The 13,016-nt window shown below is 36.8% G+C and overlaps 1 pseudogene; it reads right to left on the bottom strand.

Annotated features, from left to right (window-relative positions):
• Positions 1-2,052: 2,052 nt before the first annotated feature.
• LOC120620778 (60S ribosomal protein L10a-like) lies at positions 2,053-2,774 on the bottom strand (annotated as a pseudogene).
• Between the last annotated feature and the right edge of the window lie 10,242 nt (positions 2,775-13,016).

Raw genomic sequence — 13,016 nt, 5'->3', positions numbered from 1 at the left:
AACTTGTAATGGCTCTCCGAGGTAATTTGCCACTCTGAAGAGTGAAAGATGATCTAAAAGTTATTGTGGTCTCCATCAAGGATTTCTGCAGCTTGCATAATTTAGCCGTTTTGCAACTCAAAGATGCTTTTGTTTCCTCAGGTCCCTTGGGGATTACTATATTTCTTACCACCAGACTTGGCTTTGAATAAAGTAGGTAGTTTAAACATCAAAACAATATAACACCACAAGTGCCAATAAATTCTGGAAACCTGTGTTTCCTAATCTGTAAAGTGGGGTAAGAATTGTGCAACTAGTTAGAATTAAGGAGGCGACTACGTGAAATAAACATAAAACATGTTTGCACAGTACCTATCAAAGTAAACGTTCAATAAAAATTACTACTCGTTTACGTTACTATATTGGAATGCTTCTGTACATAAAAGAAAGACTTGAAGTTGATGGCAAACTATGTTTCGCCACTTTCCAAGAAGAGAAATGAGGTCTGATTTCGCAGCACAGATAGGTTACTGCTTTATTCAACACGATGCTGCTTATGTTTTGTTTTACGAGGATGGGAAGAGGGATGTGGTGTTTTCTTGGGTTAAATGCATAAAAGATTAAAGACATACTTTCCTACTGTTTTTATAAGGCTTTTATAAAAACTATATTATCTCATCTTTATAAAAACTATATTATATTTAAACTAAAATTCAATTGCTTAAAAAAGCAATTTATCAAAAATCATTTGCTATGAAGTACTTTCAGATATCTTCAAGGAATCCCATTATAAAGGTGTGCTTTAATGAAACTACCTTTATCACTATATAGCAACAGATTAATGAAGACAAGCGTGAGAGATAAATGGCATTATATAAGATATAAGGCAGGAAACGTAAATTGTATTTATTGCATGTGTTTAAAAGTATGTTCAACTACTAACCTCAAAAGGTAAATACCTATATATTTGAGTATGTTGAGATCTACACCCATGTTTATTTTATTACAGTTAATAAAGGAAAGAATCATATTAGGAAATAGTTTTTATTTTGTGCAAAGGTCTAGAAAAGTCTTGGAACTAGGTCTAAAAAGCCTGTTCTTCTTTAGGACTTGTCTATGATAATAGGCCAGCCAGTTTCCTTTGTGAAAAAACACCCTAGAGGAATTTACAGCAACATAACAGCTGAAGCTGAAGCATCTGGCCTCAAACACAGAAATGCTATATAAAATATTCCAAAAATAGTCTTAAATACATAATTTACCCTGAAAATAAAGGAAGAGTAATCTGGTAATCACTCCAGATTTCTGCAATTTATATCAGTTAGTAAAAACAAAAAAAAAATTGTAATTGATATATAGATACAAAGAGAAACAAAAGTGACAAAACATAAACAACTAATGAACTTAGGTGAAGGGTAGGTATATTTTTCTTGTTTTCTTTCTTCAAGTTTTCTGCGTATTTGAAATTATTCAAAATAAAAATTTAAAGAAAATAGCTGTATGGGTTTATGGGAGACATAACTAAAATATAATTACTCAGAAAATATATAGAGAACCGTATGAAAAATATACACAAGTAAACCCTAAACAAAAGAAAACTGATGTGACTCTAAAAATATCAGACAAAATAGACTTTAAGGCAAGAAAAAAATTAACAGAAAGAAGTTCATGAGTTAATGATAAAGGACACAACTTTTCAGGAATTCTGAATCCCAAATATGTAAGGCAAAAATTGCCATCAGTACAAGGAGAAGTGAGCAAATTCACAAGCACAGTAGAACATTTTAAGGCTCTTTTTTAGGAAATGGATTGATCAAGCAGACAAAAAATTGGTAACTATATGGAAGACTCGAGCATATAATTCACATGCTTGAGCTAAAGGGTATATACAGAACCCCATACCCAATAAATAGAACACACATATTATTGGCAAAGTGTCACAAAATTCATTAGAATTGATGATCCTATAAATCACAAAGGATGCTTTCAACAAACACGAAAGAATCTATATTATTCTTGGCTGACAAGGCTAACAATGAAAGAGGAGAGAGAGAGAGAGAGAGAGAGAGAGAGAGATAAGAAAATAGCCAATCCTGCACCCCATATATTTGAAAACTACAAAACAAAGCAAATATACACTTACTTCAGGAACCTCTCCAGGAATTAATTTCCTGCATCAAATTCCTTTTTGTTTAAAATACCTAGAGAGTTCTTGCACTTACTCCTGACTGATGGTCTTTCCAACTTGAAAAGACCTATTAAATTTGAGGATACACATATTATCGTGCCTAGTAGGTCCGTTTTTTTTTAATGGTGACAGTATCATTTATTAAGCTGTGCCTTAGTACAGGTGCTCTGGCTTGCCCATGATGCTCTTGATGTATAAAGCCCAGATATTCTGCCAGTTCTCTTTGAGCAATGACACCCGAAAATTGACGGCCAAGTGGATGTTGTACACGAGTTCATTATCTGTCATCTTCACATGGCCAACTGCCACTGCCTGACACAGCACCTTCTTCATCTGGAACTTGATTGTGGACTTTACTTCATCAACTTCGGCCACCATCTTCTCCTTGTGGGTGAGCAAGGGCGGGAACTTGCCTGCCTTATTCAGGCCTGGACCCAGGATGCGTGGGATCTGCTTGATCGGAGACGATGAAGCCAAAAACGCATCGTGCTTCTTGGTCAGCTTCTTGACCAGTTTCTTATTCTTGCTGAGTTTCTTCAGCACCTCAATGTCCATGTGGGAGAACATCCACAGCCTTGGACTTGTCACAGTGCTGCTTGATCCCCATAGTGACACGTGCCGAAAATCCGTGAGACCTAGCAGGTCCACTTCTATATATATAACGGAGAGAACAGCTAATTACGCATAAGGAAGTACATTGTTTTAGTGGCAAAACACTGAAAACAGCATAAATATCCACCAACCACAGAATAAACCAATGAATCATGATATATTCATTACATAGCTTTTGAAATTAAAAAAAAAAAATCTACTCGTGTACCATGGATAAATCTTGAAAACACTGTTAAATGAAGAAAGCAAGTCACAGAAGGATGCATAAAGATACTTTATAGTGTTGATGGACTATACATACGCCCTGAAAACTTAAAACCATGAATGGGAAGGATTCATATTAACTTTAACAGTAGATATAACATTTTATTTATTTAAAAAATTGTGAAACAAATAAGGCATAATATTAATATATAGACTGGGTAGTGGGTTCATGTATGTTATATTATTCTCTGCACTTTTCTGTATATTTGTAATTTAAATAAAATAATTCTAATAAAGGTATAATACTATAATTGCCAGTAAAAATAGCAGAAGTAAAAGAAAAACCCCATTCTGGAATTCTATGAAAATTAATAAATGAATAAATGAATGTTCACAAATGCCTGACTTTGTACAGAGAATATACATGAATTGTGAATGATCAGTGTTTTTTATTTTAATTGGGGTTACTAAAAGCATATCTGTTCTTATTTACCAGTAAAAGCTACTAGGCACCAAGCAACTGAGAAGTGAACGAAATACATGGTATGATAGATAAAACATCAGAGTGAAGATCAGAATTTCTCACTTTCCCTAGGGGTGTTTTTTCACAGTACAGAACTAATTTGGTTTGCAGATTCCCAAGATAGAGTTGTGGTCCCCAAAACTAGCTTTGCAATCTGAGTTCTAGTCACTTTAAAAAACGAGCAAATCACTTTTCATTTTAAAAGCTGTTTACTCAACAGTGATATGATAATAAGATAATATGATAAAAATGATAATACCTATCTCGAGGATTTGCTGAGAGGAATACACAGATACTACAAATAAAAGCACTCTGTAGACTGCAAGTGAATACTTATGGAATGTATGATTTCAATAGACATTTCTAAATTTTACAGCCGAGTTGATTTTAATCTGTTTTGGTGGCCGTCCAAATCAGTTCGGTTCTATTCCATTTAACCTGTACTGTTGAATGTCTGCTCCTATTAAAATGCTTGAGAATTTTAGCTTGCTAGGGCAATGGAGATGCAAAAGAGGGTGATTTCACCATTACTGGCCTCCAAAGCGTATACAATAATAACCTGTAAGTTGGTTAACAATAGTTTAAACCTGCTAAGTACTTATTAGGAACCAGAAACTATGCTAAGTGTTTTCATTTAACCCTCACAATACCACTCTGAAATCAGTTCTATTATAATCTCCAGATTTTACGTGAAGAAAGCAAAGTTTGGAGAAGTGAAGTAACTTGTCAAAGGTCACATGGGTAGGTTAAAGGCAGAGCCGAGGTTTGGAGCCAGTTCTGTTAGATTCTAGAGCTTGCTTACTCGTGTCCTGGTTGGTTACTTATGACTGGTGTAGGATCTATAGTCATGAAGCTGTAAACATAGCTTCTAACCCAATTATACCTGTAAAAGGTTTCACTCTTAAAAGACTTTTTATCAACAATTATAGGCATAAAATTATAAAATTTAATCCTGAAAAAGGATTGATATTACATTTAGTTTATTATCTCATTTATTGATGTACTCATTTATTTGATATTTATTAACCATTAATCAATATTTATCAAACAAGTGACTACATTAATAGATAAAAAAATAAATTAAAGGCGATATTTGAATCTTCCTTAAGTACGAGATTTTATGTTATGGCCATAACAGCTATTATAGGGTACAAAGATACATCAGATGCAAATTCTTATTCTTAGCTTGCCATCTACATGAACACAATTAGAGAAATTATTTTACTCATGTTTATATATTATCTAATCCACCACTTTTATAGATGAGAGAATCGAGGCGCAAAATCGTGATGCTTTGGATAAGTTTGGTTATTCAGTTAGTCAAACCATGTTGTCACATATTTATAAAGATCAAGGGTCCCTGGTGTATTTCACCTGCTAATATAAATAAAATAAGACATGCAAATGAGGTGTTAGAAAAGATGAGTTTATAGTTTTTCCTCTTACGACATATAATTTACGTGAACTTTATTAAATAACCTTGACAGTTTAGAAAACTAGGTTTGTTTGGATTTTGGAAAGGATCAGAAAATAAAGTCATCATCCACCTTCCTCCCAGTAAGAGGATTCCAGAGAGAGCTGGAAGTATTGTATTACAAGTCCCTTCCGCTGCCTGCTGGCTGACTCATCGCCGCAGGGGATCTGAGTTCAGCACTAGGGCATTTCAGACCAAGGGTCTAAGGTTTCCCTTGGGCTGTGATCCCCTGACTGCAAAGCTGCACTCCCCTATTAATCAGCATAAATATCTGTGCCTTTTTTTCTGTACACCTGGAATCCTCCCTTATAGTGGAGTTCTCAAGTTTGGATCGGAAGCCTGGCTGTCTTCCTCTGGGAATGTAGACTATGCACCTCGTGACTTTAGCTGACTTAATTTAGACCAGTTCCGCCTGGGTAAAGGACTCATCAGGTCCCTTTACTCACTATCTCACTAGGGTTGTGTGTCCACGAGGACAAATCAGATTTCTTTGGAAGTCTGAAAACCTTACAATGATACTCCTCTCTTTCCTTTAAACCCTATTTATAATTTGTCAACAGTTTTTGCTATTTTTACTGCTCACATAGCTTGGATATGTTTACATCTATCTGCCCTGGCCATTCCAGCCGAAGCCACCATCACTGTTCCCCTAATTGCCCAGTGACCCTATAACCAGTTGGTCTCCCTGTTGGAGAGACAGAGAGAGCTGTATTACAATGCTGAATGCTGAGTTGATCCTATCACTCCCCTCCTTGCAACAGTTCACTGGCTTCATATTGCATTCAGCAACATTCGATGTCACCCTAGCCTGCAGAGTCCTATGGCATCTGACTGGCCCTTCCCACCTCTCCATTCCCATCTTTCCCACCCTTCTCTTGCTCACTAGACTCCAGCCTACTGCTCTGCAGTTTCTGGGCCATGCTGTGCTTCCTCACCTCAGAAACATGGCCCTCACTCTTTTCTCTACCTCAACTGCTCTTCCCAAGCTCTTCACTGATTCTCATCCTTCACATATCAGCCTGAATCTTCCTTCCACAGACTCTCCTCCCTCAGCCTCTTTTATTTGCTATCTCGGCCTTTCGTTTCTTTTTTCCTGTATAAAATTTATTGCCACTTGAGATTGGACCTGTGCCCCAGCATGGGCAGGAAGAAAACAATAAAAAGTAAACAAATAAATGTGAATTACTTTCCAGGACTGATCTTGATCTCTAATTAGTTGAGCATCTGTCTCCTCCATCAGAGCAAAAGTTCAATAGCAAAAACCTGTCTGTCTGTCTCACCCCTGTCTCCCCAGTTACTAACACACACCTGACACATAAATGTCTGTTGAGTGAATCAGTAGAAGAATTCTGTTGAAAACCACTATATATGCATATATATAGATATGTATATACATGTACAGATATATACATACATATATACACATATATAGATGTACATCTAAATACATGTATATATACACATATATAGTGGTTTTCAACAGAATGCTTATATTAATTCATTGTATATACATATATGAATATATATACGGACATACATATATACATATATATATATATATGTATATATGTATGTCAACTGGCTGCCACCATACTAAATTCTTTTGGTTAGTTCCATTAGTTTTTAAATTGTTCTCCTCAGTTTTCTACATAGACAATCACATTGTTGGGGGAGATAAAAAAGATAAGTTCACCATAGCTTTTGCAATAGCTATACCAATTATTTTCCTTTCCCATTTTATTATACGGGCTGAAACAGTGATTTTCAGCATGTCCAAGGAGATGCCTATGGCTCCCTCTGGGAGGGAGGGTAAACTAGCAGGTAGAGCTCTATGCAAACAAGAGTCAAGCTTTCATTGGTTTTCTTCTTTAGGGCTCTGAAAAAGTTAATGAGGGGAAAAGGGTTGTACTGCTAAAAATAAACTTGAAAATCACTGAGCTAGAACTTCTGTGACACATTCATAGATACACAGAAAGTAAATATTACAAATAGGATTGAAATCCAGATCTTTCTAATCCTAGCCATTTCTCATAACTACTAAGGTAAATAAGGTCATATATGAGGAGATTTTTAAATACTTTTTTCTCCGGTAGTAATTTAAATGTCAACAAATTGTACTTTTTAAAAAACAGCTGCAATAATATCTCTTATCCCACATAATCTCTTATGATATGACTTTCATACTCATCTCATCAAGTGGTAGAATCTATGTCCCTTCATCTTGAATCAAGGTGGGCTTCTGACCACATCACAAGTGACGTTCTGGAATTTCCAAGACCAAGTCATAGAAGACGGTACAGCTTCCTGTTTCTCTCAGGATCCAGACACTGTAACATGAGGAAGCCCAAGCAGCCCGTGAAGAAGATCCCTTGGAAAGGACATAAGGCCCCTGATCCACAGGCGTGGCTGAGCTCCCAGCTGGAAGTTAGCTTAACTTGCCAGCCATGTCAGTGAGTTATCTTGAAAGTAGATCCTCTAGCCCACCCCAGCTAACACAGCACGAAGCAGGGATGAGCTGACCTTACTGAGCCCTGCCTGAATTGCAAATTTACAAGCAAAATAAATAATAGTTGTTGTTTGAAGCCACTAAGATTTGGGGTGGCTTGTTATGCAACAATAGATAACTAAAACAGAAGACACATCCTATATGCCTGTCTTATAAAAGAGGGAAAAGTAGAAAGAAAAAAAAGAAAAGAAAATCCTACTAATGGTTAGGTTTTTGAATATGCGTATCATATGTATTAGTATCAAGAACAAAACAATTATCACTGACTTTCCCTGGGTAAAATAAAAAAATAATTACACATTGTCTCTCATGGGTTTGCTTTTATTATTTTGGAATGAAAATCTGAACTAGTATTATTGTAGTCAACGACATATTTTTCTAATTTTTACATTTGCAAAATGTTTTAAAGGAGTGATTTCATTGCTCACTTTTAGTACTTATGTCTTCACTATCCTTGTGTTCTCAATTTTAATTTGTTTTTTCAGAGTTCTATAAATGTTGAGGATTGGCATTTAACTTTAGAGAGAATAGCTTGACTTATGTTCTTCTCTAGAATATATGTTTCCTCTTAAAAGCCTGAATTCTTACAGAAAGTTTGATTTCTCTTTTGTAGTCAGAATTTTGCCTGGACCTACCTATACTTGTGTCTTTATTTTCGGTAAATTTTTTTAAAGCTTCAATATCCAATACTTCTTTAGCTCAAGAGTTTCTGCTGCTGCTGCTTTCAGTTTTGCTTGTGTTCTCTTGGCCCCATTTCCCGATCTGCAGTTTCTAATTTGCATAGACTACACCTTTTGGACTCCTTATTTCTTACCTTTTTCTCTCATTATTTTCAATTATTATTTTTCTGTGAGTCTTGAGAGAACTCTCCAGTCTACCCTCAGCTTCGCTAATTAAAGTTTTCCAGTATAATATAGGACAATCTTTCCTTCCCTGGGAATTGAACAGGGCAAATGCAGTTCTAATTTTCACCTAGTCTTTCCAGACCTCAAATTTTTCCTTCTTCAGAACTGTCAACTCTCGTTTGGAGATGAAATGTCGTCTTGACTCTTATTGACCAAAAGATTCTCAATCTTAAAATGCTTGCTTTTTACTTATGATAAGTATATTTTTATGCCAGTTAGTAAATAAGGATAAGAAGTGTAGGACATGGAAAGGAGCAGGAGAAATAGTTGGCAATACAATATATTGCAGTCTTGAGTACTGGTGCATCATTTTTAACCCCCGATATTAATTATGAAGTATAATCAATGTTGGCTCTAGCTCCTGGAGACTATGGGACAAAAGAGGAAACATCTTTAAAAAATAGCAATGAGAAAAGATACCAGCAGACTAAAAGCGCCCCTTATGAATATATAAAGATATTATGGGACATTCTTGCAATGGAACACCCTTTTCTGATGGTCCATTTATTGACATAGGAACGTGTTTGCCATATATGGATAGTGCTAAAAACCAGTTTGTAAAAGTTGTATACAGCATGATCCTATTTTTGTAAGGAAAAAAAACATTAGGTAGAAAAATTTGAAGATACAGCAAAATGTTGACAGTTCTGCGACAGGAGGGCAACTCCCTGCTGTTGAGTTAGTTAGAAAGGTCAGCTGCTGGAGCCTGATAAGTTTCACAAGAATATCTGCCGAAGGGTACCACCGATAGGCACCAAGGAGTCTTGGGAGGCAGACCAGCAACAAGAGACTTTTCCTACACTGACTCACTAAATATTAAAACAGGTGGAATCCAGAGTCTGCTACATGCTGCCTGACGCAGGAACCTGCCTGACCAGCCATGCAGCCAGGCCATAAAGAACCTACAGAACAAAGGAAAATTCCTGTAGAGATTACTAACGACTATGTACCCATACCTTCCATACTTACCTGCACCACGGAAGGAAAACAAAGACTTTAAGCTGTACCTTGTATGAGTTAAAGATAAACCCAACAATTCATTTCATTCTTTACTCCCTATACTCAGTAACCGTTTATAGAAATAAAAATGTATATAAGCCCAGCTCTTTAATGTTCAAAGTCTTGTTCTCTGACTTTGAGAAGAGACCACGTTTTGTCTATGGAGCGTTATTCCTTCTCTAATAAACTTTCCTTTGTCTTGAATCGCCCTTGAATTCTTTCCTGCACAAAACCAAGGACCCTCTCTGGGCATAGGGTTTGAGTCCCCACTTGAAAAGTTTTGCCCCATTCCGCACAAGTTCTATTAAAAGTGGAGTTAACATTTGGTTTATTTTCTACTTATGTCTATCTATAATATGACTAAGTTTTCCTGATGTCGTTAAAAAGAAAAAAGGAGGATACCACGATTCCTTAAAGTGGTCATTTGTGTGTTATAACTTTCAGTCACAGACTGGGGAACATTGTGATCTTTTTGTCCAAGATGATAAAACCTGCTAATTTAATACAGACTTGCAGTCAGTAGAGGGCGCAGAGGAGAGCTCAAAGGAGAAGTGAACAAGCTGCTGTATAGCTGGGTTGGAAGGTTTCATAACATAAAGGTTCTTTTGATTTTCTTTTCACTCATTTATCCAAGAAAAATCCAAAAACATCATCGATGCATAATTGCAGTTTGACTGTCACTCATATTGCAAAATGTTCGGCATTATCTAGAGAGTCAAAGCATGTACTTTTACTGGGTAAAGGGGACGAAAAATAATTGAATGCCTATTTTATGCCAGGCACCAACATATATTTTATATACTGTAGTCTCTTATGTAAAATGGATTTTGATAAGTTTCCTCAGACATTGTAGACAGATTAACACATAAAGCTTTGACTAAGAAAAAGTCCACAAAGTTTAGAGATACTGAGAAAATCTCATAGCTATAGACCACTTTTTAGTTTGTTAAACGATTTTGGATTTATGATTTCATCTGAGTTAGTATTTCAGATTTCTATTTCATTTCATACAATATCCTATGAAATACATTCTCCTTTTGAAGATGAAGAAACAAACAGGTGAGGTGGTTTACGGAGAGCGTCAAAGTCAGAGATTCTCTCATCCAGGCCTTTTGTGTCCTGGCACGCTGATTTCACCATGTTATCGCTTTAACAATCTGGAAACTACAGACATAAATAACACCTTGGCCCCACTAAAGAGCCACACAATATGGTTAATAGTTAATACCAATACAAATCAAAGAATTTGGGTCCTCCGTTTTTTTGCACAAGATTTGACATTATAATTCACATCTCTGGTTCTTGGATTCATGAATTTAAATTTGGAGGTTTCCAAATGTCAATTTGGAGGCATGCACTCAAATGCGAAAAATAAAAACTATAATGAGAGTATATCCTGCTTTTGTTTTTATCCTAAAGAACTCTGTCTTTCAAGAGACAATCATGGTTGTGGATGATGACGGTCTCTTTTTTTCTTTAAAGTACTTGTTCAGCAAAACAAAAGTTTGAAATCCTATGTCAGTCTCCCGCCCACCCATTTTACTTTCTTACTAATCTGAGCCCCTCCTCGCCCCCCTACCATCTCCGCCAAGAAACACTGGTTTTGATCAGCAGTGAACAACCCTAGACTCTCAGGCTGCAGCAAACAGGCTGCCAAAAGCTTCTCGACATTCTTTAGGTAAACTAATAAACAGGTGCATCCACAGTGCAAGTTCCCCAAAACTCTCAAATAGAAAAATTTTAGTGGCTAATGAGCAGCGTGAATTTTCTCAAACAGCAGTCTTTTTACAAAAAAAAAAAAAAAAAAAAAAAAAAAAAAAATCCTGGTAATCTGCCTAAGAGGTTTTTAAAAGAAATTGTAAGGAAAAAAATTGCAATAGAATAGAGTTATTTTCAATTTGCATGAAAAAAACTGTCTCTTGGGAGTAAAAGAAAAAAGCCTTTTATCACTCTAAACCATGTGTTACTGATAACATAGATACACAAAATTCACTGTTTTAAAACATCTATCACCACTTTCAGATATGACATCCCCAAAACCTGTACTGAAAGAAAATTATTACTTTAAGCTTAAAGAGAAGATCATTAAGTATAAGAAAATGTGGAAAACAAAGATTAGTGCTGGTGCATTGAAAAAGTAACAGAATAATTCAGATTGGCTTTTTGAGATGGTCAGAAACTGCAAAGAGAATAGCAATGAGTGGGTCGCTTCACCTGTTCAGGCTTCAGTGTGCTCAAGCTTAAAATAAAAACTAGCTAGACTAGATAGTTTTCAGGCCCTCTGGCAGCTCTAAAAGTAGAGGTGTCTAGGAGGTTTTGACTCATTTGTACAGAATTTTGCAATTTAAATGCTTTTGCAGCCAACATGTTCAGGGCAAGAAATAGTTAACGGGGAAGCCCTGGCCAGCTGCAGCTGGAGGGGAGGAACGTGGCACACACAGAGCATCACAGTTCACTCTTAAGGAACAGGGGTCCTTCTTAGCAGAGCTCAATCTGGAAAAAGGAGGGAGGGAGATAAATAAACCAGCCTACCACAGTGCTGGGAGAACACAGAGGCAGCAGTGATGAAATGCCCTGATTGTAAAAGGAAGGCATAAAGCAGGTAAAAGGAGGGAGGGAGAGAGCGGGGGAAAGGGGAAGGGTGGGGGGAGAGACTCCCCTTGAAGATAATAAGTAACTGGACTGGGATTCCATAGGGTGTATTAGAGGAAAAAAAAATCTCCTTTACAAAGAGTGGACCAGATTCCCTACAAACACTGAATTCTGAGCAGTCGCAGATGCGAAATCTACTAATATCCTACCACTTATACTAAAGGTCAAGAAACGAGGAAACGCCCATCCCAGCAGAAAAGAACCAGAACGGAGTAGGATACAAAGAATGAGATCGGGAGTCTCTTGAGAGCACAGAACATCAGACAGGCCTGGAGCAGAAAAGGCTTTCTGAAGCCTGTTTGAGTCTCTCTCAGGCCCATGGAGGCTTAACTGAGGTAGGAGTAGAGTATTTGTCCTTTAAGATTCTCTAGATGTTGGTTGGCGTTATGCTTAAGATAACTTCAGTATTTGTTGTGCCGCGAATGATTCTGAGACCCTCGGAGCCAATTGAGATTAATTATGAGCCTTTATTAGCCGGCTGGCAACTGACTCTCTACCACACAGGGTTAGAGGAGATCAGCCCCGAGCTTCCAGAGGAGGCAGCTTATAAAGCCTCTAACTACATCCTTGAATAAACAGATTACAAGAAGCAGAAGTTAGCCTTTAACGTTTTGTACAAAGATAAATGTATCCGGGGAACTCTCAGATCAAACAGTTTTATTATTTTTACCTTGAAATGTTGCACTTCTCCTGGGGCTGGTGTCTGGAGATATCACCTCCCTGTAACTGAGTTACTGCTCTCCCTGGGGGCTGGCACCTGGAGATACCACCTCCCTGAAACTGGAGAATTTCCACTTTTATATATTGTGTTAGTCTCATTCCATGTTGTAAGTTCAATCATTGCAACAAGACATTTTTGTAATTATAATGTTTTGCTAAAGAAACCCTCCCGATATTGTTATAGAGGATTATATTGTTTGGGTAGATCTGAACTTTCAGTGCCACCAGACTTTGTGCCCAGAGAATGCACACAT

The sequence above is a fragment of the Pteropus medius genome, unplaced genomic scaffold (genome assembly GCF_902729225.1).
Source record: "Pteropus medius unplaced genomic scaffold, Ma_sr-lr_union100, whole genome shotgun sequence".
NCBI classification, from domain to species: domain Eukaryota; kingdom Metazoa; phylum Chordata; class Mammalia; order Chiroptera; family Pteropodidae; genus Pteropus; species Pteropus medius.
Note: the sequence above shows the minus strand (reverse complement) of the source record. Positions and strands in the feature narration are given on the sequence as shown.